Source organism: Heptranchias perlo, chromosome 12 (assembly GCF_035084215.1).
Source record: "Heptranchias perlo isolate sHepPer1 chromosome 12, sHepPer1.hap1, whole genome shotgun sequence".
Taxonomy (NCBI): Eukaryota; Metazoa; Chordata; class Chondrichthyes; order Hexanchiformes; family Hexanchidae; genus Heptranchias; species Heptranchias perlo.
The window spans coordinates 75666485-75694321 of NC_090336.1; the positions used below are offsets into that span (position 1 = coordinate 75666485).

Sequence of the window (27837 nt, forward strand, 5' to 3'; positions counted from 1 at the left end):
CGCCCCTGTATCTAGTGAGGATTGGAAAATGATCCTCAGAGCATCCGCTATTTCCTCCCTGGCTTCCTTCAATAGCCCAGGAAACAATCCATCCGGCCCTGGTGACTTATCAACTTTCAAGGATTCCAGTCCCTCTAGTACTTCCTCTCTCGTTATGTTTACTTATCCAATATTTCACACCTCTCCTCTTTAACTACTACGTCTGGATCATCCCTTTCCTTTGTGAATACGGAGACAAAATATTAATTTAAAACCCTACCCACATCCTCTGCTTCTACACACAAGTTACCCTTATCATCCTGATAGGTCCCACCTTTTCCTTAGCTATCCTCTTGTTCTTAATGTACTGACAAAACATCTTTGGGTTTTCTTTAATCTTACCAGCTAATATTTTTTCATGCCCTCTCTTTGCTTTCCTTATTTCCTTTTTTACATCATCCCTGTACTTTCTATACTCCTCTAGGCTTTCTGCAGTGTTTAGTTTTCTGTGACAGTCATAAGCTTTCTTTTTCTGCTTTATCTTGCCCCGTACACTTCTGGACAACCAGGGGGCTCTAAATTTGGCAGTGCCACCCTTTTTCTTTGAGGGGATGTGTCTGCATTGTACCCGTAGAATTTCACTTTTTAGTGCCTCCCACTGGCTTGCCACTGATTTCTCCTCAAGTAGTTGTGTCCAGTCCACTTCTGCCAAATCACCTCTTGGTTCTGTAAAATTTGCCTTCTCCCAATTTAAAACGTTTACTCCTGATTTAACTCTGTCCTTTTCCATAATAATGCTAAAACTAACTGAATTGTGGTCACTCTCCCCAATATGGTCACCCACTGTCACTTCACCCACTTGCCCATCTTCATTTCCCAGGACTAAATCTAGAATTGCATCCCCTCTTGTTGGGCTGGTCACGTACTGGCTAAAAAAGTTCTCCTGGACACCGATCAAGAATTTTGCGCCCTCTGTGCCCCTCACACTGTTTGAATCCCAGTTGATGTTCGGGTAGTTGAAGTCCCCTATTATTATTGCCCTCTTATTTTTGCACTCAGAAATTTGCCTACATATTTGTTCTTCTATCTCCCTTTCGCTATTCGGGGGTCTATAGTTCACTCCTGGTAGTGAGACTGCCCCTTTTTTATTTCTTAGCTCAACCCATATGGCCTTGATTGATGATCCATTTAGCAGATCATCCCTTCTCACAACTGGAATTGATTCTTTAACCAATAATGCTACCCCCCCTCCTTTTTTATCACCCACTCTATCCTGCCTGAAAACTCTATATCCAGGGATATTGAGCTGCCAATTATCCCCCTCTTTAAGCCAGGTTTCCGTTATAGCAATGATATCAAGCTGCCATGTGTCTATCTGTGCCCTTAGCTCATCTGCTTTGTTTGTAATACTCCTTGCATTGCAGTATATCCCCTTTAACCCCATCAAATTCCTGTGCTGAACACTATTTAACCTTTGTTTCTTTTGCCTTTCTGAGTCGCTAACTATGTCACTAACTGCTTTTCTACTTCCTGTTTCCTGGTCTGAATTTGTCCTATCTGTACCTGCCCTTTGGTTCCCATCCCCCTGCCATACTAGTTTAAACCCTCCCCAACACAACTAGCAAATGCCCCCTCGAGGATATTGGTCCCAGTTCTGCTCGGGTGCAACCCGTCCAGCTTGTACAGGTCCCGCCTTTCCCAGAATCGGTCCCAATGCCTCAGGAATTTAAACCCCTCCCTCCTACACCATCTCTCAAGCCACGCATTCATCCTGTCTATTCTCCTATTTCTGCTCTCGCTCGCACGTGGCACTGGGAGTAATCCTGAGATCACTACCTGAGAGGTCCTGCTTTTTAATTTATCTTCTAACTCCTTAAATTCGCCTTGCAGGACCTCATCCCTTTTTTTACCGATGTCGTTGGTACCGATATGGACCACGACCTCTGGCTGTTCACCCTCCCCCCTCCAGAATGCCCTGCAGCCGCTCCATGACATCCCTGACCCTAGCACCAGGGAGGCAACATACCATCCTGGAGTCATGTTTGCGGCCGCAGAAACACCTATCTGTTCCCCTTACAATTGAATCCCCTATCACTATAGCCCTGCCACTCTTCTTCCTCCCCTCCTGTGCAGCAGAGCCACCCGTGCTGCCCCGAACCTGGCTCTTGCTGCATTCCCCTGATAAGCCATCTCCCCCAACAGTATCCAAAGCAGAATATCTGTTTGAGAGGGAGATGGCCCCAGGGGACTCCTGCTCTACCTGCCTCGTCCTTTTACTCTGCCTGGCGGTCACCCATTTCCTTTCTGCCTGCGTAATCTTTACCTGCGGTGTGACCACTTCACTGAACGTGCTATCCACGATAGTCTCAGCATCGCGGATGCTCCACAGTGAATCCACCCGCAGCTCCAGTTCCGAAATGCGGTTAGCCAGTAGCTGCAGCTGGACACACTTCCTGCACACATGGTCGCCAGGGACACTGGTAGTGTCCGTGATTTCCCACATAGTGCAGGAGGAGCAGATCACGGGTGCGAGCTGTGCTGCCATGACTTGCCTTAGATTAAGATTGTTAGTTACTCCCTTTAAGGAGTTTACTCCTTTAAATTACTCTTAATTTAGAGAATGTTAATTACACTCGGGACCTTGATTCACTAAAAAATACTACGAAATTAAGTTTAGTTTCTTAAAAAAAAAACTTCGTTTTATGCTCGAAGTTACTGAGCCCACAGCCCGAAGAAAGAATAAAACAGGAGAGATTCTCCCCACCAACCACCGACCTGCCTGACCCGTGACCTCACACGGCAGTTTGGTTTCGTTGTTGCTGTGACCCCCTCTCGGTACGTTCACCCCCGCCCTCGGTACGCCCCTCTCCCCCCTCGGTACGTTCACCCCCGCCCTCGGTACGTTCACCCCCGCCCTCGGTACGCCCCTCTCCCCCCTCGGTACGTTCACCCCCGCCCTCGGTACGCCCCTCTCCCCCCTCGGTACGTTCACCCCCGCCCTCGGTACGCCCCTCTCCCCCCTCGGTACGCCCCTCCCCGCCCTCGGTACGTTCACCCCCGCCCTCGGTACGCCCCTCTCCCCTCTCGGTACGCCCCTCTCCTCCCTCGGTACGCCCCTCTCCCCTCTCGGTACGCCCCTCTCCCCCCTCGGTACGCTCCTCTCCCCTCTCGGTACGCCCCTCTCCCCCCTCGGTATGCCCCTCTCCTCCCTCGGTACGCCCCTCTCCCCTCTCGGTACGCTCCTCTCCCCTCTCGGTACGCTCCTCTCCCCTCTCGGTACGCCCCTCTCCGCTCTCGGTACGCCCCTCTCCCCTCTCGGTCCGCCCCTCTCCCCCCTCGGTACGCCCCTCTCCTCTCTCGGTACGCCCCTCCCCCCTCTCGGTACGCCCCTCTCCCCTCTCGGTCCGCCCCTCTCCCCCCTCGGTACGCCCCTCTCCTCTCTCGGTACGCCCCTCCCCCCTCTCGGTACGCCCCTCTCCCCTCTCGGTACGCCCCTCTCCCCCCTCGTTACGCCCCTCTCCCCTCTCGGTACGCCCCTCTCCTCTCTCGGTACGCTCCTCTCCTCTCTCGGTACGCCCCTCTCCCCTCTCGGTACGCCCCTCTCCTCTCTCGGTACGCTCCTCTCCCCTCTCGGTACGCCCCTCCCCCCTCTCGGTACGCCCCTCTCCTCTCTCGGTACGCTCCTCTCCTCTCTCGGTACGCCCCTCTCCCCCCTCGGTACGCCCCTCTCCTCTCTCGGTACGCCCCTCTCCTCTCTCGGTACGCCCCTCTCCCCCCTCGGTACGCCCCTCCCCCCTCTCGGTACGCCCCTCTCCTCTCTCGGTACGCCCCTCTCCGCTCTCGGTGCGCCCCTCTCCCCTCTCGGTGCGCCCCTCTCCCCTCTCGATACGCCCCTCTCCCCTCTCGGTACGCTCCTCTCCTCTCTCGGTACGCCCCTCTCCCCTCTCGGTACGCCCCTCTCCTCTCTCGGTACGCCCCTCTCCCCTCTCGGTACGCCCCTCTCCTCTCTCGGTACGCCCCTCTCCCCTCTCGGTACGCCCCTCTCCTCTCTCGGTACGCCCCTCCCCCCTCTCGGTACACCCCTCCCCCCTCTCGGTACGCCCCTCTCCCCTCTCGGTACGCCCCTCTCCCCTCTCGGTACGCCCCTCTCCTCTCTCGGTACGCCCCTCTCCTCTCTCGGTACTCTCCTCTCCTCTCTCGGTACGCTCCTCTCCCCTCTCGGTACGCCCCTCTCCCCTCTCGGTACGCCCCTCTCCCCTCTCGGTACGCTCCTCTCCTCTCTCGGTACGCTCCTCTCCTCTCTCGGTACGCCCCTCTCCCCCCTCGGTACGCCCCTCTCCCCCCTCGGTACGCTCCTCTCCTCTCTCGGTACGCTCCTCTCCCCTCTCGGTACGCCCCTCTCCCCTCTCGGTACGCCCCTCTCCCCTCTCGGTACGCTCCTCTCCTCTCTCGGTACGCCCCTCTCCTCTCTCGGTACGCTCCTCTCCTCTCTCGGTACGCTCCTCTCCTCTCTCGGTACGCCCCTCTCCCCCCTCGGTACGCCCCTCTCCCCTCTCGGTACGCTCCTCTCCTCTCTCGGTACGCTCCTCTCCTCTCTCGGTACGCCCCTCTCCCCCCTCGGTACGCCCCTCTCCCCCCTCGGTACGCCCCTCTCCCCTCTCGGTACGCTCCTCTCCTCTCTCGGTACGCTCCTCTCCTCTCTCGGTACGCCCCTCTCCCCCCTCGGTACGCCCCTCTCCCCTCTCGGTACGCTCCTCTCCCCTCTCGGTACGCCCCTCTCCCCTCTCGGTACGCCCCTCTCCCCCCTCGGTACGCCCCTCTCCCCCCTCGGTACGCTCCTCTCCTCTCTCGGTACGCTCCTCTCCTCTCTCGGTACGCCCCTCTCCCCTCTCGGTACGTCCCTCTCCCCTCTCGGTACGCCCCTCTCCTCTCTCGGTACGCCCCTCTCCCCTCTCGGTACGCCCCTCTCCCCTCTCGGTACGCCCCTCTCCCCTCTCGGTACGCTCCTCTCCTCTCTCGGTACGCTCCTCTCCTCTCTCGGTACGCCCCTCCCCCCTCTCGGTACGCTCCTCTCCTCTCTCGGTACGCCCCTCTCCCCTCTCGGTACGCCCCTCTCCCCTCTCGGTACGCCCCTCTCCCCTCTCGGTACGCTCCTCTCCCCTCTCGGGACGCCCCTCTCCCCTCTCGGTACGCCCCTCTCCCCTCTCGGTACGCCCCTCTCCACTCTCGGTACGCCCCTCTCCCCTCTCGGTACGCCCCTCTCCCCTCTCGGTACGCCCCTCTCCCCTCTCGGTACGCTCCTCTCCTCTCTCGGTACGCCCCTCTCCCCTCTCGGTACGCCCCTCTCCCCTCTAGGTACGCTCCTCTCCCCTCTCGGTACGCCCCTCTCCCCTCTCGGTACGCTCCTCTCCTCTCTCGGTACGCTCCTCTCCTCTCTCGGTACGCCCCTCCCCCCTCTCGGTACGCTCCTCTCCTCTCTCGGTACGCCCCTCCCCGCTCTCGGTACGCCCCTCTCCGCTCTCGGTGCGCCCCTCTCCCCCCTCGGTACGCCCCTCCCCCCTCTCGGTACGCCCCTCTCCCCTCTCGGGACGCCCCTCTCCCCTCTCGGTACGCCCCTCTCCCCTCTCGGTACGCCCCTCTCCTCTCTCGGTACGCCCCTCTCCTCTCTCGGTACGCCCCTCTCCCCTCTCGGTACGCCCCTCTCCCCTCTCGGTACGCCCCTCTCCCCTCTCGGTACGCCCCTCTCCCCCCTCGGTACGCTCCTCTCCCCCCTCGGTACGCCCCTCTCCCCCCTCGGTACGCCCCTCCCCCCTCTCGGTACGCCCCTCTCCCCCCTCGGTACGCTCCTCTCCCCCCTCGGTACGCCCCTCCCCCCTCTCGGTACGCCCCTCTCCCCCCTCGGTACGCCCCTCTCCCCTCTCGGTACGCTCCTCCCCCCTCTCGGTACTCTCCTCTCCTCTCTCGGTACGCCCCTCTCCCCTCTCGGTACGCCCCTCTCCCCCCTCGGTACGTCCCTCTCCCCTCTCGGTACGCCCCTCTCCCCCCTCGGTACGCTCCTCTCCCCCCTCGGTACGCTCCTCTCCCCTCTCGGTACGCCCCTCTCCCCTCTCGGTACGCCCCTCTCCTCTCTCGGTACGCCCCTCTCCCCTCTCGGTACGCTCCTCTCCCCCCTCGGTACGCTCCTCTCCCCCCTCGGTACGCTCCTCTCCCCTCTCGGTACGCTCCTCTCCCCCCTCGGTATGCCCCTCTCCCCCCTCGGTACGCTCCTCCCCCCTCTCGGTACGCCCCTCTCCCCCCTCGGTACGTCCCTCTCCCCTCTCGGTACGTCCCTCTCCCCTCTCGGTACGCCCCTCTCCCCCCTCGGTACGCTCCTCTCCCCCCTCGGTACGCTCCTCTCCCCTCTCGGTACGCCCCTCTCCTCTCTCGGTACGCTCCTCTCCCCTCTCGGTACGCCCCTCTCCCCTCTCGGTACGCCCCTCTCCCCTCTCGGTACGCCCCTCTCCCCCCTCGGTACGCCCCTCTCCCCCCTCGGTACGCTCCTCTCCCCTCTCGGTACGCCCCTCTCCCCTCTCGGTACGCCCCTCTCCCCTCTCGGTACGCCCCTCCCCCCTCTCGGTACGCCCCTCTCCCCCCTCGGTACGCCCCTCTCCTCTCTCCGTACGCCCCTCTCCCCTCTCGGTACGCCCCTCTCCACTCTCGGTACGCCCCTCTCCTCTCTCGGTACGCTCCTCTCCCCTCTCGGGACGCCCCTCTCCCCTCTCGGTACGCCCCTCTCCCCTCTCGGTACGCCCCTCTCCTCTCTCGGTACGCCCCTCTCCGCTCTCGGTACGCCCCTCTCCCCCCTCGGTACGCCCCTCTCCTCTCTCGGTACGCCCCTCTCCGCTCTCGGTACGCCCCTCTCCCCTCTCGGTACGCCCCTCTCCTCTCTCGGTACGCCCCTCTCCGCTCTCGGTACGCCCCTCTCCCCCCTCGGTACGCTCCTCTCCTCCCTCGGTACGCCCCTCTCCCCTCTCGGTACGCCCCTCTCCGCTCTCGGTACGCCCCTCTCCCCCCTCGGTACGCCCCTCTCCCCTCTCGGTACGCCCCTCTCCGCTCTCGGTACGCCCCTCTCCTCTCTCGGTACGCCCCTCTCCTCTCTCGGTACGCCCCTCTCCGCTCTCGGTGCGCCCCTCTCCTCTCTCGGTACGCCCCTCTCCTCTCTCGGTACGCTCCTCTCCCCTCTCGGTACGCCCCTCTCCCCTCTCGGTACGCCCCTCTCCTCTCTCGGTACGCCCCTCTCCGCTCTCGGTGCGCCCCTCTCCCCTCTCGGTACGCCCCTCTCCCCTCTCGGTACGCCCCTCTCCCCTCTCGGTACGCCCCTCTCCGCTCTAGGTGCGCCCCTCTCCCCTCTCGGTACGCCCCTCTCCGCTCTAGGTGCGCCCCTCTCCCCTCTCGGTACGCCCCTCTCCCCCCTCGGTACGCCCCTCTCCTCTCTCGGTACGCTCCTCTCCGCTCTCGGGACGCCCCTCTCCCCTCTCGGTACGCTCCTCTCCCCCCTCGGTACGCCCCTCTCCCCTCTCGGTACGCCCCTCTCCCCTCTCGGTACGCCCCTCCCCCCTCTCGGTACGCCCCTCCCCCCTCTCGGTACGCTCCTCTCCCCTCTCGGTACGCCCCTCTCCCCTCTCGGTACGCTCCTCTCCCCTCTCGGTACGCCCCTCCCCTCCCTCGGTACGCTCCTCTCCGCTCTCGGTACGCCCCTCCCCCCTCTCGGTACGCCCCTCCCCCCTCTCGGTACGCTCCTCTCCTCTCTCGGTACGCTCCTCTCCTCTCTCGGTACGACCCTCTCCCCTCTCGGTACGTCCCTCCCCCCTCTCGGTACGCCCCTCTCCCCTCTCGGTACGCTCCTCTCCGCTCTCGGTACGCCCCTCTCCCCCCTCGGTTCGCCCCTCTCCCCTCTCGGTACTCTCCTCTCCTCTCTCGGTACGCCCCTCTCCCCTCTCGGTACGCCCCTCTCCCCTCTCGGTACTCTCCTCTCCTCTCTCGGTACGCCCCTCTCCTCCCTCGGTACGCTCCTCTCCTCTCTCGGTACGCCCCTCTCCCCTCTCGGTACTCTCCTCTCCTCTCTCGGTACGCCCCTCTCCTCCCTCGGTACGCTCCTCTCCCCTCTCGGTACGCCCCTCTCCCCTCTCGGTACGCCCCTCTCCTCTCTCGGTACGCTCCTCTCCCCTCTCGGTACGCCCCTCTCCCCTCTCGGTACGCTCCTCTCCTCTCTCGGTACGCCCCTCTCCCCTCTCGGTACGCCCCTCTCCTCTCTCGGTACGCTCCTCTCCTCTCTCGGTACGCCCCTCTCCTCTCTCGGTACGCCCCTCTCCCCTCTCGGTACGCCCCTCTCCCCCCTCGGTACGCCCCTCTCCGCTCTCGGTACGCTCCTCTCCTCTCTCGGTACGCTCCTCTCCCCCCTCTCGGTACGCTCCTCTCCCCTCTCGGTACGCTCCTCTCCCCTCTCGGTACGCCCCTCTCCTCTCTCGGTACGCTCCTCTCCTCTCTCGGTACGCCCCTCTCCCCTCTCGGTACGCTCCTCTCCCCTCTCGGTACGCTCCTCTCCCCTCTCGGTACGCTCCTCTCCTCTCTCGGTACGCTCCTCTCCTCTCTCGGTACGCTCCTCTCCCCTCTCGGTACGCCCCTCTCCTCTCTCGGTACGCTCCTCTCCTCTCTCGGTACGCCCCTCTCCCCTCTCGGTACGCTCCTCTCCTCTCTCGGTACGCCCCTCTCCCCTCTCGGTACGCTCCTCTCCCCTCTCGGTACGCTCCTCTCCCCTCTCGGTACGCTCCTCTCCGCTCTCGGTACGCTCCTCTCCTCTCTCGGTACGCTCCTCTCCCCCCTCTCGGTACGCTCCTCTCCCCTCTCGGTACGCTCCTCTCCCCTCTCGGTACGCCCCTCTCCTCTCTCGGTACGCTCCTCTCCTCTCTCGGTACGCCCCTCTCCTCTCTCGGTACGCTCCTCTCCCCCTCTCGGTACGCTCCTCTCCCCTCTCGGTACGCCCCTCTCCCCTCTCGGTACGCTCCTCTCCCCTCTCGGTACGCTCCTCTCCTCTCTCGGTACGCCCCTCTCCTCTCTCGGTACGCTCCTCTCCCCCTCTCGGTACGCTCCTCTCCGCTCTCGGTACGCCCCTCTCCCCTCTCGGTACGCCCCTCTCCCCTCTCGGTACGCTCCTCTCCCCTCTCGGTACGCTCCTCTCCTCTCTCGGTACGCCCCTCTCCTCTCTCGGTACGCTCCTCTCCCCTCTCGGTACGCTCCTCTCCTCTCTCGGTACGCCCCTCTCCTCTCTCGGTACGCTCCTCTCCCCTCTCGGTACGCTGCTCTCCTCTCTCGGTACGCTCCTCTCCTCTCTCGGTACGCTCCTCTCCTCCCTCGGTACGCTCCTCTCCTCTCTCGGTACGCCCCTCTCCTCTCTCGGTACGCTCCTCTCCCCTCTCGGTACGCTCCTCTCCTCTCTCGGTACGCCCCTCTCCTCTCTCGGTACGCTCCTCTCCCCTCTCGGTACGCTGCTCTCCTCTCTCGGTACACCCCTCTCCCCTCTCGGTACGCTCCTCTCCTCTCTCGGTACGCTCCTCTCCCCTCTCGGTACGCTCCTCTCCTCTCTCGGTACGCTCCTCTCCTCCCTCGGTACGCTCCTCTCCTCTCTCGGTACGCCCCTCTCCTCTCTCGGTACGCTCCTCTCCCCTCTCGGTACGCTCCTCTCCCCTCTTGGTACGCCCCTCTCCCCTCTCGGTACGCCCCTCCCCCCTCTCGGTACGCTCCTCTCCTCCCTCGGTACGCTCCTCTCCCCTCTTGGTACGCCCCTCCCCCCTCTCGGTACGCTCCTCTCCTCCCTCGGTACGCCCCTCTCCCCTCTCGGTACGCCCCTCCCCCCTCTCGGTACGCTCCTCTCCTCTCTCGGTACGCTCCTCTCCTCCCTCGGTACGCTCCTCTCCTCTCTCGGTACGCCCCTCCCCCCTCTCGGTACGCCCCTCTCCCCTCTCGGTACGCCCCTCTCCCCTCTCGGTACGCCCCTCTCCTCCCTCGGTACGCTCCTCTCCTCTCTCGGTACGCCCCTCCCCCCTCTCGGTACGCTCCTCTCCTCTCTCGGTACGCCCCTCTCCCCTCTCGGTACGCTCCTCTCCTCTCTCGGTACGCTCCTCTCCTCCCTCGGTACGCCCCTCTCCCCCTCTCGGTACGCTCCTCTCCTCTCTCGGTACGCCCCTCCCCCCTCTCGGTACGCTCCTCTCCTCCCTCGGTACGCCCCTCTCCCCCTCTCGGTACGCTCCTCTCCTCTCTCGGTACGCTCCTCTCCGCTCTCGGTACGCTCCTCTCCTCTCTCGGTACGCTCCTCTCCTCCCTCGGTACGCTCCTCTCCCCCTCTCGGTACGCTCCTCTCCCCTCTCGGTACGCTCCTCTCCCCTCTCGGTACGCCCCTCTCCTCCCTCGGTACGCTCCTCTCCCCTCTCGGTACGCTCCTCTCCTCTCTCGGTACGCTCCTCTCCTCTCTCGGTACGCTCCTCTCCTCTCTCGGTACGCCCCTCTCCTCCCTCGGTACGCTCCTCTCCCCTCTCGGTACGCTCCTCTCCTCTCTCGGTACGCTCCTCTCCCCCTCTCGGTACGCTCCTCTCCCCTCTCGGTACGCCCCTCTCCTCCCTCGGTACGCTCCTCTCCCCTCTCGGTACGCTCCTCTCCTCCCTCGGTACGCCCCTCTCCTCTCTCGGTACGCCCCTCTCCCCTCTCGGTACGCTCCTCTCCTCTCTCGGTACGCTCCTCTCCCCCCTCGGTACGCTCCTCTCCGCACTCGGTACGCCCCTCTCCCCTCTCGGTACGCCCCTCTCCCGCCTCGGTACGCTCCTCTCCCCTCTCGGTACGCTCCTCTCCTCTCTCGGTACGCTCCTCTCCTCTCTCGGTACGCCCCTCTCCTCTCTCGGTACGCTCCTCCCCCCTCTCGGTACGCCCCTCCCCCCTCTCGCTACGCTCCTCTCCCCTCTCGGTACGCCCCTCCCCCCTCTCGGTACGCCCCTCCCCCCTCTCGGTACGCTCCTCCCCCCTCTCGGTACGCCCCTCTCCTCTCTCGGTACGCTCCTCTCCCCTCTCGGTACGCTCCTCTCCCCTCTCGGTACGCCCCTCTCCCGCCTCGGTACTCTCCTCTCCCCCCTCGGTACGCTCCTCTCCCCTCTCGGTACGCCCCTCTCCCCCTTCGGTACGCTCCTCTCCCCTCTCGGTACGCTCCTCTCCTCTCTCGGTACGCCCCTCTCCTCTCTCGGTACGCTCCTCTCCCCTCTCGGTATGCCCCTCTCCTCTCTCGGTACGCTCCTCTCCCCTCTCGGTACGCCCCTCTCCCCTCTCGGTACGCTCCTCTCCCCTCTCGGTACGCTCCTCTCCGCTCTCGGTACGCCCCTCTCCCCTCTCGGTACGCCCCTCTCCCCTCTCGGTACGCTCCTCTCCCCTCTCGGTACGCCCCTCTCCCCTCTCGGTACGCTCCTCTCCCCTCTCGGTACGCCCCTCTCCCCTCTCGGTACGCTCCTCTCCCCCCTCGGTACGCTCCTCTCCCCTCTCGGTACGCCCCTTTCCCCCCTCGGTACGCCCCTCTCCCCCCTCGGTACGCCCCTCTCCCCTCTCGGTACGCCCCTCTCCCCTCTCGGTACGCTCCTCTCCTCTCTCGGTACGCCCCTTTCCCCCCTCGGTACACCCCTCTCCGCTCTCGGTACGCCCCTCTCCTCTCTCGGTACGCCCCTCTCCTCTCTCGGTACGCCCCTCTCCTCTCTCGGTACGCTCCTCTCCCCTCTCGGTACGCCCCTCTCCCCCCTCGGTACGTCCCTCTCCCCTCTCGGTACGCTCCTCTCCTCTCTCGGTACGCCCCTCTCCTCTCTCGGTACGCTCCTCTCCCCTCTCGGTACGCCCCTCTCCCCTCTCGGTACGCTCCTCTCCTCTCTCGGTACGCCCCTCTCCTCTCTCGGTACGCTCCTCTCCGCTCTCGGTACGCTCCCCTCCGCCCTCGGTACGCCCCTCTCCCCTCTCGGTACGCCCCTCTCCCCTCTCGGTACGCTCCTCTCCTCTCTCGGTACGCCCCTCTCCCCCCTCGGTACGCCCCTCTCCCCCCTCGGTACGCCCCTCTCCCCTCTCGGTACGCCCCTCTCCCCTCTCGGTACGCCCCTCTCCTCTCTCGGTACGCCCCTCCCCCCTCTCGGTACGCCCCTCTCCCCCCTCGGTACGCCCCTCTCCCCTCTCGGTACGCCCCTCTCCCCTCTCGGTACGCCCCTCTCCCCTCTCGGTACGCTCCTCTCCTCTCTCGGTACGCTCCTCTCCCCTCTCGGTACGCCCCTCTCCTCTCTCGGTACGCCCCTCTCCCCTCTCGGTACGCCCCTCTCCCCTCTCGGTACGCCCCTCTCCCCCCTCGGTACGCCCCTCTCCCCCCTCGGTACGCCCCTCTCCCCTCTCGGTACGCCCCTCTCCCCTCTCGGTACGCCCCTCTCCTCTCTCGGTACGCCCCTCCCCCCTCTCGGTACGCCCCTCCCCCCTCTCGGTACGCCCCTCCCCCCTCTCGGTACGCCCCTCTCCTCTCTCGGTACGCCCCTCTCCCCTCTCGGTACGCCCCTCTCCCCTCTCGGTACGCCCCTCTCCTCTCTCGGTACGCCCCTCCCCCCCTCGGTACGCCCCTCCCCCCTCTCGGTACGCCCCTCTCCCCTCTCGGTACGCCCCTCTCCTCTCTCGGTACGCCCCTCCCCCGCCCTCGGTACGCCCCTCCCCCCTCTCGGTACGCCCCTCTCCTCTCTCGGTACGCCCCTCTCCCCTCTCGGTACGCCCCTCTCCCCTCTCGGTACGCCCCTCTCCCCTCTCGGTACGCCCCTCTCCCCTCTCGGTACGCCCCTCTCCTCTCTCGGTACGCCCCTCTCCCCTCTCGGTACGCCCCTCCCCCCTCTCGGTACGCCCCTCTCCTCTCTCGGTACGCTCCTCTCCTCTCTCGGTACGCTCCTCTCCTCTCTCGGTACGCCCCTCTCCCCTCTCGGTACGCCCCTCTCCCCTCTCGGTACGCTCCTCTCCCCTCTCGGTACGCCCCTCTCCTCTCTCGGTACGCCCCTCTCCCCCCTCGGTACGCCCCTCTCCCCTCTCGGTACGCCCCTCTCCCCCCTCGGTACGCCCCTCTCCTCCCTCGGTACGCTCCTCTCCCCTCTCGGTACGCCCCTCTCCCCCCTCGGTACGCCCCTCTCCCCCCTCGGTACGCTCCTCTCCCCTCTCGGTACGCCCCTCTCCTCTCTCGGTACGCTCCTCTCCTCTCTCGGTACGCCCCTCTCCTCTCTCGGTACGCCCCTCTCCCCTCTCGGTACGCCCCTCTCCCCCCTCGGTACGCCCCTCTCCCCCCTCGGTACGCTCCTCTCCCCTCTCGGTACGCCCCTCTCCTCTCTCGGTACGCCCCTCTCCCCTCTCGGTACGCTCCTCTCCCCCCTCGGTACGCCCCTCTCCCCTCTCGGTACGCCCCTCTCCCCTCTCTCGGTACGCCCCTCTCCCCTCTCGGTACGCCCCTCTCCCCTCTCGGTACGCCCCTCTCCTCTCTCGGTACGCCCCTCCCCCCTCTCGGTACGCCCCTCTCCCCTCTCGGTACGCTCCTCTCCCCCCTCGGTACGCCCCTCTCCCCTCTCTCGGTACGCCCTCTCCCCTCTCGGTCGCCCTCTCCTCTCGGTACGCCCCTCTCCCTCTCGGACGCCCCTCTCCCCTCTCGGTACGCCCCTCTCTCCTCTCGGTACGCCCTCTCCCTCTCGGTACGCTCCTCCCCTCTCGGTACGCCCTCTCCCCCTCTCGGTACGCCCCTCTCCCCTCTCGGTACGCCCCTCTCTCGGGCCCCTCCCCTCGGTACGCCCCCTCTCCCCCCTCGGTACGCCCCTCTCCCCTCTCGGTACGCCCTCTCCTCTCTCGGTACGCCCCTCTCCCCTCTCGTACGCCCCTCTCCCTCTCTCGGTACGCCCTCTCCCCTCTCGGTACGCCCCTCTCCCCTCTCGGTACGCCCCTCTCCCCTCCTCGGTACGCCCCTCTCCCCTCTCGGTACGCCCCTCTCCCCTCTCGGTACGCCCTCTCCCCTCTCTCGGTACGCCCCTCTCCCACTCGGTACGCCCCTCTCCCCCTCTCGGTACGCCCCTCTCCCCTCTCGGTACGCCCTCTCCCCTCTCGGTACGCCCCTCTCCCCTCTCGGTACGCCCCTCTCCCCTCTCTCGGTACGCCCCTCTCCCCCCTCTCGGTACGCCCCTCTCCCCTCCTCGGTACGCCCCTCTCCCCCTCTCGGTACGCCCCTCTCCCTCTCGGTACGCTCCCTCTCCCTCTCTCGGTACGCCCCTCTCCCCTCTCGGTACGCCCCTCTCCCCTCTCGGTACGCCCCTCTCCCCTCTCGGTACGCTCTCTCTCTCGGTACGCCCCTCTCCCTCTCGGTACGCCCCTCTCCCCCCTCTCGGTACGCCCCTCTCCCTCTCGGTACGCCCCTCTCCCCTCTCGGTACGCCCCTCTCCCCTCTCGGTACGCCCCTCTCCTCTCTCGGTACGCCCCTCTCCCCTCGGTACCCCCTCTCCCCCTCGGTACGCCCCTCTCCCCTCTCGGTACGCCCCTCTCCCCCTCGGTACGCCACTCCTCTTCGGTAGCCTCCCCTCTCGGTACGCCCTCTCCCCTCTCGTACGCCCCTCTCCCCTCTCGGTACGCCCTCCCCCTCTCGGTACGCCCCTCTCCCTCTCGGTACGCCCTCTCCCCTCTCGTACGCTCCTCTCCCCCTCGGTACGCCCCTCTCCCCCTCTCGGTACGCCCCTCTCCCCTCTCGGTACGCCCCTCTCCTCTCTCGGTACGCCCCTCTCCCTCTCGGTACGCCCTCTCCCCTCTCGGTACGCCCCTCTCCCCTCTGTACGCCCTCTCCCCTCTCGGTACGCCCCTCGCCCCCTCTCGTACGCCCCTCTCCCCTCTCGGTACGCCCCCTCTCCGGCCCCTCTCGGTACGCCCCTCTCCCTCTCTCGGTACGCCCCTCCCCCCTCTCGATACGCTCCTCTCCCCTCTCGATACGCCCCTCTCCCCTCTCGGTACGCCCCTCTCCTCTCTCGGTACGCCCCTCTCCCCTCTCGGTACGCCCCTCTCCCCTCTCGGTACGCCCCTCTCCCCTCTCGGTACGCCCCTCTCCCCTCTCGGTACGTCCCTCTCCTCTCTCGGTACGCCCCTCTCCCCTCTCGGTACGCCCCTCTCCCCCTCTCGGTACGCCCCTCTCCTCTCTCGGTACGCCCCTCTCCCCCCTCGGTACGCCCCTCTCCCCTCTCGGTACGCCCCTCTCCTCTCTCGGTACGCCCCTCTCCCCCCTCGGTACGCCCCTCTCCTCTCTCGGTACGCCCCTCTCCCACCTCGGTACGCCCCTCTCCTCTCTCGGTACGCCCCTCTCCCCTCTCGGTACGCCCCTCTCCCCTCTCGGTACGCCCCTCTCCCCTCTCGGTACGCTCCTCCCCCCTCTCGGTACGCTCCTCTCCCCTCTCGGTACGCTCCTCTCCCCCCTCGGTACGCCCCTCTCCTCTCTCGGTACGCCCCTCTCCCCCCCTCGGTACGCCCCTCCCCCCTCTCGGTACGCCCCTCTCCCCCTCGGTACGCTCCTCTCCCCTCTCGGTACGCCCCTCCCCCCTCTCGGTACGCCCCTCTCCTCTCTCGGTACGCCCCTCCCCCCTCTCGGTACGCCCCTCTCCCCTCTCGGTACGCCCCTCTCCCCTCTCGGTACGCCCCTCCCCCCTCTCGGTACGCCCCTCTCCTCTCTCGGTACGCCCCTCTCCTCTCTCGGTACGCCCCTCTCCCCTCTCGGTACGCCCCTCTCCCCTCTAGGTACGCCCCTCTCCCCTCTCGGTACGCCCCTCTCCCCCTCGGTACGCCCCTCTCCCCTCTCGGTACGCCCCTCCCCCTCTCGGTACGCCCCTCCCCCCTCTCGGTACGCCCCTCCCCCCTCGGTACGCCCCTCCCCCTCTCGGTACGCCCCTCTCCCCTCTCGGTACGCCCCTCTCCTCTCTCGGTACGCCCCTCCCCCCTCTCGGTACGCCCCTCCCCCCTCTCGGTACGCCCCTCTCCCCTCTCGGTACGCCCCTCTCCTCTCTCGGTACGCCCCTCTCCCCCCTCGGTACGCCCCTCTCCCCTCTCGGTACGCCCCTCTCCCCCCTCGGTACGCCCCTCTCCCCTCTCGGTACGCCCCTCTCCTCTCTCGGTACGCCCCTCTCCCCCCTCGGTACGCCCCTCCCCCCTCTCGGTACGCCCCTCTCCTCTCTCGGTACGCTCCTCCCCCCTCTCGGTACGCCCCTCTCCCCCCTCGGTGCGCCCCTCTCCCCTCTCGGTACGCCCCTCTCCCCCCTCGGTGCGCCCCTCTCCCCCCTCGGTACGCCCCTCTCCTCTCTCGGTACGCCCCTCTCCCCCCTCGGTACGCCCCTCTCCTCTCTCGGTACGCCCCTCCCCCCCTCGGTACGCCCCTCTCCTCTCTCGGTACGCCCCTCTCCGCTCTCGGTACGCCCCTCTCCGCTCTCGGTACGCTCCTCTCCTCTCTCGGTACGCCCCTCTCCGCTCTCGGTACGCTCCTCTCCTCTCTCGGTACGCCCCTCTCCCCCCTCGGTACGCCCCTCTCCCCTCTCGGTACGCTCCTCTCCCCTCTCGGTACGCCCCTCTCCTCTCTCGGTACGCCCCTCTCCTCTCTCGGTACGCCCCTCTCCCCTCTCGGTACGCCCCTCTCCCCTCTCGGTACGCCCCTCTCCTCTCTCGGTACGCCCCTCTCCCCTCTCGGTACGCCCCTCTCCTCTCTCGGTACGCCCCTCTCCCCTCTCGGTACGCCCCTCTCCTCTCTCGGTACGCTCCTCTCCTCTCTCGGTACTCTCCTCTCCTCTCTCGGTACGCCCCTCTCCTCTCTCGGTACGCTCCTCTCCCCTCTCGGTACGCCCCTCTCCCCTCTCGGTACGCCCCTCTCCCCTCTCGGTACGCCCCTCTCCCCTCTCGGTACGCCCCTCCCCCCTCTCGGTACGCCCCTCTCCTCTCTCGGTACGCCCCTCTCCTCTCTCGGTACGCCCCTCTCCCCTCTCGGTACGCCCCTCTCCCCCCTCGGTACGCCCCTCTCCCCTCTCGGTACGCCCCTCTCCCCCCTCGGTACGCCCCTCTCCTCTCTCGGTACGCCCCTCTCCCCCCTCGGTACGCCCCTCTCCCCTCTCGGTACGCCCCTCTCCTCTCTCGGTACGCCCCTCTCCCCTCTCGGTACGCCCCTCTCCCACCTCGGTACGCCCCTCTCCCCTCTCGGTACGCCCCTCTCCTCTCTCGGTACGCCCCTCTCCCCCCTCGGTACGCCCCTCTCCCCTCTCGGTACGCCCCTCTCCCCCCTCGGTACGCCCCTTTTCCCTCTCCCCTCCGGTAAGCCCCCCCCCCCTCTCGGTACGCCCATCTCCCCTCTCGTACCCCCTCTCCCTCTCAACCTCCCGCGTCCCGCCGTACCCCCTCTACCCCCCCTCTCTCGGTACGCCCTCTCCCTCTAGGTTCGCCCCCTCTCCCTCTCGGTACGCCCCTCTCCCTCTCGGTACGCCCCTCTCCCCTCTCGGTACGCCCCTCTCCCCTCTCGGTACGCTCCTCTCCTCTCTCGGTACGCTCCTCTCCCCTCTCGGTACGCTCCTCTCCTCTCTCGGTACGCCCCTCTCCCCTCTCGGTACGCCCCTCTCCTCTCTCGGTACGCCCCTCTCCCCTCTCGGTACGCCCCTCTCCCCTCTCGGTACGCTCCTCTCCTCTCTCGGTACGCTCCTCTCCTCTCTCGGTACGCCCCTCTCCTCTCTCGGTGCGCTCCTCTCCTCTCTCGGTACGCTCCTCTCCCCTCTCGGTACGCTCCTCTCCCCTCTCGGTACGCTCCTCTCCTCTCTCGGTACGCTCCTCTCCTCTCTCGGTACGCCCCTCTCCTCTCTCGGTGCGCTCCTCTCCCCTCTCGGTACGCTCCTCTCCTCTCTCGGTACGCCCCTCTCCCCTCTCGGTACGCCCCTCTCCTCTCTCGGTACGCCCCTCTCCTCTCTCGGTACGCCCCTCTCCCCTCTCGGTACGCTCCTCTCCCCTCTCGGTACGCTCCTCTCCTCTCTCGGTACGCTCCTCTCCTCTCTCGGTACGCCCCTCTCCTCCCTCGGTACGCCCCTCTCCTCTCTCGGTGCGCTCCTCTCCCCTCTCGGTACGCCCCTCTCCTCCCTCGGTACGCCCCTCTCCTCTCTCGGTGCGCTCCTCTCCTCTCTCGGTACGCTCCTCTCCTCTCTCGGTACGCTCCTCTCCCCTCTCGGTACGCCCCTCTCCCCTCTCGGTACGTCCCTCTCCTCTCTCGGTACGCCCCTCTCCTCTCTCGGTACGCTCCTCTCCCCTCTCGGTACGCTCCTCTCCCCTCTCGGTACGCCCCTCTCCTCTCTCGGTACGCCCCTCTCCCCTCTCGGTACGCTCCTCTCCTCTCTCGGTACGCCCCTCTCCCCTCTCGGTACGCCCCTCTCCTCTCTCGGTACGCCCCTCTCCTCTCTCGGTGCGCTCCTCTCCCCTCTCGGTGCGCTCCTCTCCTCTCTCGGTACGCTCCTCTCCCCCCTCGGTACGCTCCTCTCCTCCCTCGGTACGCTCCTCTCCTCTCTCGGTACGCCCCTCTCCTCTCTCGGTGCGCTCCTCTCCCCTCTCGGTGCGCTCCTCTCCCCTCTCGGTGCGCTCCTCTCCTCTCTCGGTACGCTCCTCTCCCCCCTCGGTACGCTCCTCTCCCCTCTCGGTACGCTCCTCTCCTCTCTCGGTACGCCCCTCTCCCCCCTCGGTGCGCTCCTCTCCTCTCTCGGTACGCTCCTCTCCCCTCTCGGTACGCCCCTCTCCTCTCTCGGTACGCCCCTCTCCTCTCTCGGTACGCCCCTCTCCTCTCTCGGTACGCCCCTCTCCCCCCTCGGTACGCCCCTCTCCCCCCTCGGTACGCCCCTCTCCCCCCTTGGTACGCCCCTCTCCCCTCTCGGTACGCCCCTCTCCCCTCTCGGTACGCCCCTCTCCTCTCTCGGTACGCCCCTCTCCTCTCTCGGTACGCCCCTCTCCCCCCTCGGTACGCCCCTCTCCCCCCTCGGTACGCCCCTCTCCTCTCTCGGTACGCCCCTCTCCCCTCTCGGTACGCCCCTCTCCCCTCTCGGTACGCCCCTCTCCTCTCTCGGTACGCCCCTCTCCTCTCTCGGTACGCCCCTCTCCTCTCTCGGTACGCCCCTCTCCCCCCTCGGTACGCCCCTCTCCCCCCTCGGTACGCCCCTCTCCCCTCTCGGTACGCCCCTCTCCCCTCTCGGTGCGCTCCTCTCCGCTCTCGGTACGCCCCTCTCCTCTCTCGGTACTCCCCTCTCCCCTCTCGGTACGCCCCTCTCCCTCTCGGTACGCTCCTCTCCTCTCTCGGTACTCTCCTCTCCTCTCTCGGTACGCTCCTCTCCTCTCTCGGTACGCCCCTCTCCTCTCTCGGTACGCCCCTCTCCTCTCTCGGTACGCCCCTCTCCCCTCTCGGTGCGCTCCTCTCCGCTCTCGGTACGCCCCTCTCCTCTCTCGGTACTCCCCTCTCCCCTCTCGGTACGCCCCTCTCCCTCTCGGTACGCTCCTCTCCTCTCTCGGGACTCTCCTCTCCTCTCTCGGTACGCCCCTCTCCTCTCTCGGTGCGCCCCTCTCCCCTCTCGGTACGCCCCTCTCCCCCCTCGGTACGCTCCTCTACTCTCTCGGTACGCCCCTCTCCCCTCTCGGTGCGCTCCTCTCCTCTCTCGGTACGCCCCTCTCCTCTCTCGGTACGCCCCTCTCCCCTCTCGGTGCGCTCCTCTCCTCTCTCGGTACGCCCCTCTCCTCTCTCGGTACGCCCCTCTCCCCTCTCGGTGCGCTCCTCTCCTCTCTCGGTACGCCCCTCTCCTCTCTCGGTACGCCCCTCTCCTCTCTCGGTACGCCCCTCTCCTCTCTCGGTACGCTCCTCTCCTCTCTCGGTACGCCCCTCTCCTCTCTCGGTACGCCCCTCTCCTCTCTCGGTACGCCCCTCTCCTCTCTCGGTACGCCCCTCTACTCTCTCGGTACGCTCCTCTCCTCTCTCGGTACGCCCCTCCCCGCTCTCGGTACGCCCCTCTCCTCTCTCGGTACGCCCCTCTCCTCTCTCGGTACGCCCCTCCCCGCTCTCGGTACGCCCCTCTCCTCTCTCGGTACGCCCCTCTCCTCTCTCGGTACGCCCCTCTCCTCTCTCGGTACGCCCCTCTCCTCTCTCGGTACGCTCCTCTCCCCTCTCGGTACGCCCCTCTCCCCTCTAGGTACGCTCCTCTCCTCTCTCGGTACACCCCTCTCCCCTCTCGGTACGCTCCTCTCCCCTCTCGGTACGCTCCTCCCCCCTCGGTACGCCCCTCTCCCCTCTCGGTACGCCCCTCTCCCCTCTAGGTACGCTCCTCTCCTCTCTCGGTACACCCCTCTCCCCTCTCGGTACGCCCCTCTCCCCCCTCTGTACGCCCCTCTCCCCTCTAGGTACGCCCCTCTCCCCTCTCGGTCCGCCCCTCTCCCCCCTCGGTACGCTCCTCTCCCCTCTCGGTACGCCCCTCTCCTCTCTCGGTCCGCCCCTCTCCTCTCTCGGTACGCCCCTCTCCCCCCTCGGTACGCCCCTCTCCCCTCTCGGTACGCCCCTCTCCCCTCTCGGTACGCCCCTCTCCCCTCTCGGTGCGCTCCTCTCCTCTCTCGGTACGCCCCTCTCCTCTCTCGGTACGCCCCTCTCCTCTCTCGGTCCGCCCCTCTCCCCCCTCGGTACGCCCCTCTCCTCTCTCGGTACGCTCCTCTCCCCTCTCGGTACGCCCCTCTCCCCCCTCGGTACGCCCCTCTCCCCTCTCGGTGCGCTCCTCTCCTCTCTCGGTACGCCCCTCTCCTCTCTCGGTCCGCCCCTCTCCCCCCTCGGTACGCCCCTCTCCTCTCTCGGTACGCTCCTCTCCCCCCTCGGTACGCCCCTCTCCCCTCTCGGTGCGCTCCTCTCCTCTCTCGGTACGCTCCTCTCCTCTCTCGGTCCGCCCCTCTCCCCTCTCGGTACGCCCCTCTCCCCTCTCGGTACGCCCCTCTCCTCTCTCGGTACGCTCCTCTCCTCTCTCGGTCCGCCCCTCTCCCCTCTCGGTACGCTCCTCTCCTCTCTCGGTACGCTCCTCTCCTCTCTCGGTACGCTCCTCTCCCCTCTCGGTACGCTCCTCTCCCCTCTCGGTACGCCCCTCTCCTCTCTCGGTACGCTCCTCTCCTCTCTCGGTCCGCCCCTCTCCCCTCTCGGTCCGCCCCTCTCCCCCCTCGGTACGCCCCTCTCCCCCCTCGGTACGCCCCTCTCCCCTCTCGGTACGCCCCTCTCCCCTCTCGGTACGCCCCTCTCCTCTCTCGGTACGCTCCTCTCCTCTCTCGGTACGCCCCTCTCCCCTCTCGGTACGCTCCTCTCCTCTCTCGGTACGCTCCTCTCCCCTCTCGGTACACCCCTCTCCCCCCTCGGTACGCCCCTCTCCTCTCTCGGTACGCCCCTCTTCTCTCTCGGTACGCCCCTCTCCCCCCTCGGTACGCCCCTCTCCTCTCTCGGTACGCCCCTCTCCTCTCTCGGTACGCACCTCTCCTCTCTCGGTACGCCCCTCTCCCCCCTCGGTACGCTCCTCTCCCCTCTCGGTACGCACCTCTCCCCTCTCGGTACGCACCTCTCCTCTCTCGGTACGCTCCTCTCCTCTCTCGGTACGCTCCTCTCCCCTCTCGGTACACCCCTCTCCCCCCTCGGTACGCTCCTCTCCTCTCTCGGTCCGCCCCTCTCCCCTCTCGGTACGCTCCTCTCCCCTCTCGGTACGCCCCTCTCCCCCCTCGGTACGCTCCTCTCCTCTCTCGGTACGCCCCTCTCCTCTCTCGGTACGCTCCTCTCCGCCCTCGGTACGCCCCTCCCCCCTCTCGGTACGCCCCTCTCCTCTCTCGGTACGCCCCTCTCCTCTCTCGGTACGCTCCTCTCCTCTCTCGGTACGCCCCTCTCCCCTCTCGGTACGCTCCTCTCCCCCCTCGGTACGCTCCTCTCCTCTCTCGGTACGCCCCTCTCCCCTCTCGGTACGCTCCTCTCCTCTCTCGGTACGCTCCTCTCCTCTCTCGGTACGCCCCTCTCCCCTCTCGGTACGCTCCTCTCCTCTCTCGGTACGCTCCTCTCCTCTCTCGGTACGCTCCTCTCCCCTCTCGGTACGCTCCTCCCCCCTCTCGGTACGCCCCTCTCCCCTCTCGGTACGCCCCTCTCCCCTCTCGGTACGCCCCTCTCCCCTCTCGGTACGCCCCTCTCCCCCCTCAGTACGCCCCTCTCCCCTCTCGGTACGCCCCTCTCCCCTCTCGGTACGCTCCTCCCCCCTCTCGGTACGCCCCTCTCCCCTCTCGGTACGCCCCTCTCCCCTCTCGGTACGCCCCTCTCCCCTCTCGGTACGCCTCTCCCCCCTCTCGGTACGCCCCTCTCCTCTCTCGGTACGCCCCTCTCCGCTCTCGGTACGCCCCTCTCCCCTCTCGGTACGCCCCTCTCCGCTCTCGGTACGCCCCTCTCCCCTCTCGGTACGCCCCTCTCCCCTCTCGGTACGCCCCTCTCCCCTCTCGGTACGCCTCTCCCCCCTCTCGGTACGCCCCTCTCCTCTCTCGGTACGCCCCTCTCCGCTCTCGGTACGCCCCTCTCCCCTCTCGGTACGCCCCTCTCCTCTCTCGGTACGCCCCTCTCCACTCTCGGTACGCTCCTCTCCCCCCTCTCGGTACGCCCCTCTCCTCTCTCGGTACGCCCCTCTCCCCTCTCGGTACGCCCCTCTCCTCTCTCGGTACGCCCCTCTCCCCCCTCGGTACGCCCCTCTCCGCTCTCGGTACGCCCCTCTCCCCTCTCGGTACGCTCCTCTCCTCTCTCGGTACGCTCCTCTCCCCCCTCTCGGTACGCTCCTCTCCCGCCTCTCGGTACGCCCCTCTCCCCCCTCGGTACGCCCCTCTCCGCTCTCGGTACGCTCCTCTCCTCTCTCGGTACGCCCCTCTCCCCTCTCGGTACGCCCCTCTCCGCTCTCGGTACGCCCCTCTCCCCTCTCGGTACGCTCCTCTCCTCTCTCGGTACGCTCCTCTCCCCCCTCTCGGTACGCTCCTCTCCCGCCTCTCGGTACGCCCCTCTCCCCCCTCGGTACGCCCCTCTCCTCTCTCGGTACGCCCCTCTCCTCTCTCGGTGCGCCCCTCTCCCCTCTCGGTACGCCCCTCTCCCCTCTCGGTACGCCCCTCCCCCCTCTCGGTACGCTCCTCTCCGCTCTCGGTACGCCCCTCTCCCCCCTCGGTACGCCCCTCTCCTCTCTCGGTACGCCCCTCTCCGCTCTCGGTACGCCCCTCTCCCCTCTCGGTACGCCCCTCTCCTCTCTCGGTACGCCCCTCTCCCCCCTCGGTACGCCCCTCTCCGCTCTCGGTACGCCCCTCTCCCCCCTCGGTACGCCCCTCTCCCCTCTCGGTACGCTCCTCTCCTATCTCGGTACGCTCCTCTCCCCCCTCTCGGTACGCTCCTCTCCCGCCTCTCGGTACGCCCCTCTCCCCCCTCGGTACGCCCCTCTCCGCTCTCGGTACGCTCCTCTCCTCTCTCGGTACGCCCCTCTCCGCTCTCGGTACGCCCCTCTCCTCTCTCGGTACGCCCCTCTCCCCCCTCGGTACGCCCCTCTCCTCTCTCGGTACGCCCCTCTCCCCCCTCGGTACGCCCCTCTCCGCTCTCGGTACGCCCCTCTCCCCTCTCGGTACGCTCCTCTCCTATCTCGGTACGCTCCTCTCCCCCCTCTCGGTACGCTCCTCTCCCGCCTCTCGGTACGCCCCTCTCCCCCCTCGGTACGCCCCTCTCCCCTCTCGGTACGCTCCTCTCCTCTCTCGGTACGCCCCTCTCCCCTCTCGGTACGCCCCTCTCCCCTCTCGGTACGCTCCTCTCCTCTCTCGGTACGCTCCTCTCCTCTCTCGGTACGCTCCTCTCCCCTCTCGGTGCGCCCCTCTCCCCTCTCGGTACGCCCCTCTCCCCTCTCGGTACGCCCCTCTCCCCTCTCGGTACGCTCCTCTCCTCTCTCGGTACGCTCCTCTCCTCTCTCGGTACGCCCCTCTCCGCTCTCGGTACGCCCCTCTCCTCTCTCGGTACGCCCCTCTCCCCTCTCGGTACGCTCCTCTCCTCTCTCGGTACGCCCCTCTCCTCTCTCGGTACGCTCCTCTCCGCTCTCGGTACGCCCCTCCCCGCTCTCGGTACGCCCCTCTCCTCTCTCGGTACGCTCCTCTCCCCTCTCGGTACGCCCCTCCCCGCTCTCGGTACGCCCCTCCCCGCTCTCGGTACGCCCCTCTCCTCTCTCGGTACGCCCCTCTCCTCTCTCGGTACGCTCCTCTCCTCTCTCGTTACGCCCCTCCCCCCTCTCGGTACGCTCCTCTCCGCTCTCGGTACGCCCCTCCCCGCTCTCGGTACGCCCCTCTCCGCTCTCGGTACGCTCCTCTCCTCTCTCGGTACGCCCCTCCCCGCTCTCGGTACGCCCCTCTCCGCTCTCGGTACGCTCCTCTCCTCTCTCGGTACGCCCCTCTCCGCTCTCGGTACGCCCCTCTCCCCTCTCGGTACGCCCCTCTCCTCTCTCGGTACGCTCCTCTCCCCTCTCGGTACGCCCCTCCCCGCTCTCGGTACGCCCCTCTCCGCTCTCGGTACGCTCCTCTCCTCTCTCGGTACGCCCCTCCCCGCTCTCGGTACGCCCCTCTCCGCTCTCGGTACGCTCCTCTCCTCTCTCGGTACGCCCCTCCCCGCTCTCGGTACGCCCCTCTCCTCTCTCGGTACGCTCCTCTCCTCTCTCGGTACGCTCCTCTCCTCTCTCGGTACGCCCCTCCCCGCTCTCGGTACGCTCCTCTCCTCCCTCGGTACGCCCCTCTCCTCTCTCGGTACGCTCCTCTCCTCTCTCGGTACGCCCCTCCCCCCTCTCGGTACGCCCCTCTCCCCTCTCGGTACGCTCCTCTCCTCTCTCGGTACGCCCCTCTCCCCCCTCGGTACGCCCCTCTCCCCCCTCGGTACGCCCCTCCCCCCTCGGTACGCCCCTCTCCCCCCTCGGTACGCTCCTCTCCTCCCTCGGTACGCTCCTCTCCTCTCTCGGTACGCTCCTCTCCTCTCTCGGTACGCCCCTCCCCTCTCGGTACGCCCCTCTCCCCCCTCGGTACGCTCCTCTCCTCCCTCGGTACGCCCCTCTCCTCTCTCGGTACGCTCCTCTCCTCTCTCGGTACGCCCCTCTCCCCCCTCGGTACGCCCCTCTCCCCCCTCGGTACGCCCCTCTCCCCTCTCGGTACGCTCCTCTCCTCTCTCGGTACGCTCCTCTCCTCTCTCGGTACGCTCCTCTCCTCTCTCGGTACGCTCCTCTCCTCTCTCGGTACGCTCCTCTCCTCCCTCGGTACGCCCCTCTCCCCTCTCGGTACGCCCCTCTCCCCTCTCGGTACGCTCCTCTCCTCTCTCGGTGCGCCCCTCCCCCCTCTCGGTACGCCCCTCTCCTCTCTCGGTACGCTCCTCTCCTCTCTCGGTGCGCCCCTCCCCCCTCTCGGTACGCCCCTCCCCTCTCGGTACGCCCCTCTCCCCCCTCGGTACGCCCCTCTCCCCCCTCGGTACGCCCCTCTCCCCTCTCGGTACGCTCCTCTCCTCTCTCGGTACGCTCCTCTCCTCTCTCGGTACGCCCCTCCCCCCTCTCGGTACGCCCCTCTCCCCTCTCGGTACGCCCCTCTCCTCTCTCGGTACGCCCCTCCCCCCTCTCGGTACGCCCCTCTCCCCTCTCGGTGCGCCCCTCTCCCCTCTCGGTACGCCCCTCTCCCCCCTCGGTACGCCCCTCTCCTCTCTCGGTACGCCCCTCTCCCCTCTCGGTACGCCCCTCTCCCCTCTCGGTACGCTCCTCTCCCCCCTCGGTACGCCCCTCTCCCCCCTCGGTACGCCCCTCCCCCCTCTCGGTACGCTCCTCTCCTCTCTCGGTACGCTCCTCTCCTCTCTCGGTACGCTCCTCTCCTCTCTCGGTACGCCCCTCTCCCCTCTCGGTACGCCCCTCTCCCCTCTCGGTACGCCCCTCTCCCCTCTCGGTACGCCCCTCTCCTCTCTCGGTACGCCCCTCTCCTCTCTCGGTACGCTCCTCTCCCCTCTCGGTACGCTCCTCTCCTCTCTCGGTACGCCCCTCTCCCCTCTCGGTACGCTCCTCTCCTCTCTCGGTGCGCTCCTCTCCTCTCTCGGTACGCCCCTCTCCCCCCTCGGTACGCCCCTCTCCCCCCTCGGTACGCCCCTCCCCCCTCGGTACGCCCCTCTCCCCCCTCGGTACGCCCCTCTCCCCCCTCGGTACGCCCCTCTCCCCTCTCGGTACGCCCCTCTCCCCTCTCGGTACGCCCCTCCCCCCTCTCGGTACGCCCCTCTCCCCTCTCGGTACGCCCCTCTCCGCTCTCGGTACGCCCCTCTCCCCTCTCGGTACGCCCCTCCCCCCTCTCGGTACGCCCCTCTCCCCTCTCGGTACGCCCCTCTCCCCTCTCGGTACGCTCCTCTCCGCTCTCGGTACGCTCCTCTCCGCTCTCGGTGCGCCCCTCTCCCCTCTCGGTGCGCCCCTCTCCCCTCTCGGTACGCCCCTCTCCCCTCTCGGTACGCTCCTCTCCCCTCTCGGTACGCCCCTCTCCTCTCTCGGTACGCCCCTCTCCCCTCTCGGTACGCCCCTCTCCCCTCTCGGTACGCCCCTCTCCCCTCTCGGTACGCCCCTCTCCCCTCTCGGTACGCCCCTCTCCTCTCTCGGTACGCCCCTCTCCCCTCTCGGTACGCCCCTCTCCTCTCTCGGTACGCCCCTCTCCCCTCTCGGTACGCCCCTCTCCCCTCTCGGTACGCTCCTCTCCCCTCTCGGTACGCCCCTCTCCCCTCTCGGTACGCCCCTCTCCCCTCTCGGTACGCCCCTCTCCGCTCTCGGTGCGCCCCTCTCCCCTCTCGGTACGCCCCTCTCCCCTCTCGGTACGCCCCTCTCCCCTCTCGGTACGCCCCTCTCCCCTCTCGGTACGCCCCTCTCCCCTCTCGGTGCGCCCCTCTCCCCTCTCGGTACGCCCCTCTCCCCTCTCGGTGCGCCCCTCTCCTCTCTCGATACGCCCCTCTCCCCTCTCGGTGCGCCCCTCTCCCCTCTCGGTACGCCCCTCTCCCCTCTCGGTACGCCCCTCTCCCCTCTCGGTACGCCCCTCTCCCCCCTCGGTACGCCCCTCCCCCCTCTCGGTACGCCCCTCTCCACTCTCGGTACGCCCCTCTCCTCTCTCGGTACGCTCCTCTCCCCTCTCGGTACGCCCCTCTCCCCTCTCGGTACGCCCCTCTCCACTCTCGGTACGCCCCTCTCCCCCCTCGGTACGCCCCTCTCCCCCCTCGGTACGCCCCTCTCCTCTCTCGGTGCGCCCCTCTCCCCCCTCGGTACGCCCCTCTCCGCCGACCAATGAAATGCCCCTCATCCCTTACTGCACCGAATCCCCTCACTCACCAAATTCCCAATTACAGACTGTGTCGATAGCTGCTCCGTGCTCGCTCACTCCGTGTGGTCAGAGTCCTGTTCCATAGATATTCTAAACCTTATATTATGATCACTGTTCCCTAAATGCTCCCCCACTGACACTTGCTCCACTTGGCCCGTCTCATTCCCTAGAACCAAGTCCAGCAATGCCTCCTTCATCGATGGGCCGGAAACGTACTGGTCAAGAAAGTTCTCCTGAACACATTTCAGAAATTCCTCTCCCTCTGTGCCCCTTATATTATTATTATCCCAGTCTATATTAGGATAGTTGAAGTCTCCAGTTATCACTACTCTTTGGCTTTTGCAACTCTCTGTAATTTCCCTGCAAATTTGCTCCTCTATCTCCTTCCCACTAGTT

At 66.8% G+C, this 27837-nt stretch overlaps 1 protein-coding gene across 4 annotated transcripts in view; it reads right to left on the reverse strand.

Annotated features, from left to right (window-relative positions):
- The window catches only part of LOC137328102 (NAD-dependent protein deacetylase sirtuin-3-like), a 76122-nt gene that overhangs the window by 8492 nt on the left and 39793 nt on the right, over positions 1 to 27837 (reverse strand). The window lies entirely within an intron of this gene.